Here is a 5,363-nt window from a genome sequence, read left to right as displayed (position 1 = left end):
AAGCTGGGTCTTGAGGTGGGAGCATCTCTGTGACAAGCCGGAGACCTAAGTCTAAGTACGCCTCTGGGAGGATATGAGGGGACTGAAACTGAGACTCCTAGTATCAGGGGCCATGGAAACTGAAGAGGACACCCTCTCACTAGACAAGACTCCTAGTGGAGGAAGGAGAACACCAACTCACCCACAAAAGATGACCCTGCCTACAAGACCTGCAGGGATAAAGATAGAACAGACAGGGCAGAGATTGAGAGAATGTCCAGCCAATGCCTGGCCCAACCCAAGACCCACCTCATGGAAGAAAGCCAACCCCTGACATTACTATATTCCACTATGCTTGCAGACAGGAGCCTGTCAGAGTTGTCCTTTGACAAGTTCCACCTGGCAGTGGTTAAAAACAGATGCTGAGACTCAATCAAACATTGGACAAAGCATAAGAAGTCTAGTGGAAAAGTGGAGGGGAAGGGAAAAAGGACCTAGAGGTTACAAAACCTCCACAAAAGACCAACAGATCCAACTAACCAGGACACAGAGGGGCCTGTGGAATCTGAAGCACCAACCAAGGACTATGCATGGACTAGACCTAGGTCCTCTACACAGATGAAGCTGATGGAAAGCCCAGGCTTCATGTGGGTCCACTAGTAAAGGGAGTGGGGCCTGTCTTTGACAAGGACTCTGTTGTCTGCCTTTTGATCACTTCCCATTAACAGGACTGCCTTGCCTGGCCACAAAAGAAGATAAACTCAGTCCTAAATAAACTTGATGAGCTGGGGGGAGGAAGCGAGGGGATGGATAGGAGGCTTCCCTTTTCTGAGGAATTGGAGTGGGTCTGGGGGTGGCAGGATGGGTCTGGGAGGAGTGAGGGAGGGGCTATGACCTGGATGTAATATGTATTTATGAATAAATACATAAATTAATAAAAAGAGGGAAATGGACACTTTCCTTGTTGAGGAGCCTATGGAGAGAAAGCATTGGAATGTGTTCTGTAGACCAGAAATTAGGGAGCATGTGTAGAGGGTGGGGGTAGGGAAGGAAAAGCTCACATATTAAGAATAACATTCTGTTCCTGGACTTCACTGCAGAGGGCCGTGCTGAATGCTGGGAAGGGCTGCCTCCTCAACCTGGAGTCTCAGCACAATCTGGCTTTCCTTTTCACAGAGTATTTGTTCCCAGTCCCTGGCTGTCTCCCCTGGGGAGGACATCCGTGGGGACAGTTCCTGTTTCCCTGCCATTGCTGGCCCAGCCTTCCTGAATGTGATATGTTTCTTGGGCACGGTGCAAAGATGCCAAGGGAGAACGGAAGTATCTCATGCCTCAGCAATCTTTTCAAGGCAAAAAAGAAAAGACCATTGCACTGGGAACCCTGGACTTGGAGTCTTCTTTCTGGTGCGTGAGTGGGGACATTGCACAGACACCGCCAGTCCCCCGAGGGCCAGATATACCCAACATGGGAGCACGGCTGAGCAGCTGGGGCTCATTCCTTCTAACTTCTATATTCAGGCAGTTTCCCTTGGGAATCTCGGAATGTGGACACGGAGAGCCTTATTCCCACCATCTTTCCTTCTTATCTTTCCCCATTCTCATCTCCACGGCAACAGCTCTTTATCCACTCACTCCCTTGTTTTACTTTAGTCACCCCTCCTTCATTTCTTACTAGTGACTACACTTATTTCTCAAGTAGCTATTTGAAGACGTGTATATCCAACCTCAGCTACATAGGAAGCTCAAGGCCAGCCTGGGCAGAGACCCTGTCTCAGAATTGCTTAAAGAGGTAATATTACTTTTGACATTGTTCTTGGCACAGAGCTCTGAAACATTTGGAGCTTAACTAAGTGGTAGGAATGTCTTGTTATTCAGCCTTGAGTTAGACAAAGCTCTCTAGAGGAACAGAACCAATTGTTTGTGTGTGTATGTGTGTGTGTGTGTGTGTGTGTGTGTGTGTGTGTCTGTCTGTCTGTCTGTCTATGTCTGTCTATCTATGTCTGTGGGTTGCACTGTGGCCAATTAGGTTTTGTGTGTGTGTTTATTTCTGTCTGTCTGTCTGTCTGTCTGTCTGTCTATGTCTGTACGTGTCTGTGGCTTGCACCATAGGCCAATTAAGTTTTTCCTCTGCTTCCTAGGTGGTAAGCAATGGTTGATTGGAATTTCCTGAGAGACACTTTGGAGAAGATCAATAAATACGCCACCAACATTGGCAAGCTTTGGCTCACAGTACTTTTCATCTTCCGCATCCTCATCCTTGGCACTGCAGCCCAGTTTGTGTGGGGCGATGAGCAATCTGATTTTGTTTGCAACACCCAGCAGCCAGGCTGTGAGAATGTCTGCTACGATGAGGCCTTCCCCATCTCCCACATCCGCTTCTGGGTCCTGCAGATCATCTTCGTCTCAGCTCCGTCACTAATTTATTTAGGACACTACATATATAATGACCCCACAGAGGAGAAAGAGAAGGGGAAGGAAGCTGAGAAGCCGTATGAGCAACAATGCAACAATGGAGATGAGAAGTTACCAATGGTCCAAAACCAAGACAGCAGCAGCAAGAGCAGCAGCAGCAGCAAAGACACCAAGAAGTTCCGGCTGGAGGGCAGAGTGCTAAAGAACTATGTCTGCCACATCATCTTCAAGACCCTCTTTGAGGTGGGCTTCATTGTGGGCCATTACTTCCTCTATGGTTTCCGCATCCTGCCCCTCTATCAATGTAGCCAGTGGCCGTGCCCCAATGTGGTGGACTGCTTTGTGTCCCGGCCAACTGAGAAAACCATCTTCATCCTGTTCATGTTGTCAGTCGCTTTTGTGTCCCTCTTCCTCAATATCATGGAGATGAGCCATCTGGGCTTGAAGGGAATCCGGTCTGCTTTCAAGAGGCCTGTAGAGCAACCCCTGGAGGAGACTGCTTAGAAGTCCCTCCACTCCACTGCAGTTTCACCCAACTAAAAAGCCAAGGGCTACCAGCTCCTAGCAAAAGAGACGATTGTATCACATTATTTCCCTTTGACGGAGGTTGAAATGGTGGAGACCGGCCCACTTTCAGACAAGCCTTTCAGTCGCTTTGGGGAGATGATAGACACAGGACCCCTGGCAGATATGCCACGGGGCCTATAGGAGACCCTGCCTTCTTGTGCGCAGGTTGGGGCCCAGGAAGTGGAGGGGGAAGTTGGAGAGAAGAAGCAGGAAGCAGAGAAGCTGACCCCAGAAGTGCAGATCTATTGTAATTTGTGTGTGTTTGTGTGTGTGTGTACTTGAAAGGCATGATTCTCTAGGGTGAACTTTGTAGGGGATGGAGTCACAATGTCAAGAGGCTGAACATTCCCGAGCCTACACCTCATGGACTATGTGCCAAGGATGGGTGGGAAGTGAAGGAATTCAGTTAATAGGGGCAGAGACTGGGACAGGAGACCAAAGTACCCAGAAAAACTGCCCTTTGACCAGCTCTACTCCCTGCCAACACCACCTGAAGGGGAAAGGTCCTTTTGCCACCTTCCAGCTCCACCTTCATTTTAACATGTTCATTCTGCATCAGCCTCCTAAACCTATTCCTCCCTGTGAAAGTTAGTGTTCTCATTGCCTGGTGCCACATTCTAAGCCAGACAGCTTCAAATATAACTTCACTAAAAGGTTTGGTTTAGTCTTTATAGTCTTCCCTAGGAAATCTCTATTTAAAAGAAAAGGGCTAACTATATAGTTACCTAGAAAACCAAAGTAACAGACTTTCAATGGGCGGGGGTGGGTGGGGGTGGATGTATCAAGCAATGGGTGTTGACTAGAACACATTTTGCTTCTGAACATGTGACTTTCTGGTTACCCTTGGACTCTAACTCCTGCCAGGCAGTAACAGGCCAGCACAGAGCCTGCTGTGTACAGTGAGAACAGAAACAAAAATCCCAACACTGAGAATCCAGAGTGTTCTAGACGCCCGTAGGCTGCCTGCACCTATCACCCCTGCTGTTGTGCAAGGCCCTGAGTTCAATCCCCAGTACCTCAACTAAGACCAAATTTTAAACGAAGAAAGAAAACACTAAATCCAGTTTTAAGGTGACACTGCTGTTCTGAATCATTAGCAGAGCTGGATGTGGGGTGAGGGTCGCTGGCCTCCTTCCTTGGCTGATGCAGTGTGTTGTTCTCTCAGATGAAGCAGTGTCCAGCTTCACTGCCCATACCTGCTCAGGCCCCCACAATATCTACTGTTTCCCTTTCGCCTTCACAAAAAAGAAGAGTCCAGATATGCTAGTAAATGTTTAACATCTCTCTCCAGGATAATAAATCCCTAGCTTGTGGGGTTTCTTCGCTTGATTCATGTGAATTCATCCACCGTTATCAATTTTGAGCTACCAAGATGATGTCACTGGCAGATGTATGGGATGCCCAGTAGCACATTATAACGTTTCCTGCCAGACAACGTGTATGCCACCTACAGTAGATAGCAGTAACCTCCATGCTATGGTGTGAATGTCCCCAACAGTCCAGGTGATGGGAGGCCTGGTCCAGAAGGTGATGGCATTAGCAGCTGGTGGAACCTTTAAGGGGTGGGGTCTAGTAGGAGGTCCTTAGGTCCCTGGTGGCATGAGGCCATTATTCTCACATGGTATCTCTCATTTAACCCTTTCGTGGTTCTCAGGTGACATCCTGGTAGTTCTTCAAAGAGAGTGAAGTCCCAGGGCCTCCTAGATTTCTCTATTTCCTGGCTTTGAGACACAGCCGCTCACTCCAACACATGCATTTGCTGTCTGCCTGGGGTATGTCCTCATACCAGATATGAGCCGATGCAAGTGCTATGGCACTGGGTCTCCCAAACTGGAAGCCAAATAGCAATGCATTTATTTACTCATAGCCTGCGACCAGTATTTTGTTAGTGATGAAAAACTGACCTGGGTACTAAACACCTGTTGCACATTAGGAAGTGGTAAGCTCTGAGTACATGTTACCTTCTGCTCCACTTTTAGGTTTACACAGTTCAATTGTTAATAGTGAATGAACCTAAGAGCTGGCTTACAAAATTCCTAAAGCTCAGCAATGGCCTGCTCAGCAGATCCAGCATACGTCGAGGTGAAATGAGAGAGAGTAGGATCCTGCCCGAGGAGAAGGACCTCCCAGTCACAGAGGTGTGGTCAGTCATTCCTCTCCTACTCTAGCAGCCTCGGGGAGAAACACAAGGCACACCTGGTTAGCCCATGGGAAGAAGAAGCAAAAGAATAACACATGCTGTGTGCTTGCCCGTGAGAATTTAAACGAACTTCTGCCCAGGTTACGTAGTCAGAAGCTTCTGCCTAGGAGTCATCATGTCTCCTCCACTCAAAACTCTTCAGTGACTCTTCACTCTACCATGGAGGGCAAAGCCCTTCACAGCTTGCGCCCCTTGCTTAGGGAAT

The 5,363-nt window shown here is 48.2% G+C and overlaps 1 pseudogene; it reads left to right on the top strand.

Annotated features, from left to right (window-relative positions):
• Positions 1 to 2,127: 2,127 nt before the first annotated feature.
• LOC127206119 (gap junction alpha-8 protein-like) lies at positions 2,128 to 4,644 on the top strand (annotated as a pseudogene).
• Positions 4,645 to 5,363: the final 719 nt, after the last annotated feature.

The sequence above is a fragment of the Acomys russatus genome, chromosome 23 (assembly GCF_903995435.1).
Source record: "Acomys russatus chromosome 23, mAcoRus1.1, whole genome shotgun sequence".
NCBI lineage: Eukaryota > Metazoa > Chordata > Mammalia > Rodentia > Muridae > Acomys > Acomys russatus.
This window is presented reverse-complemented; position numbering and strand designations above follow the sequence as displayed.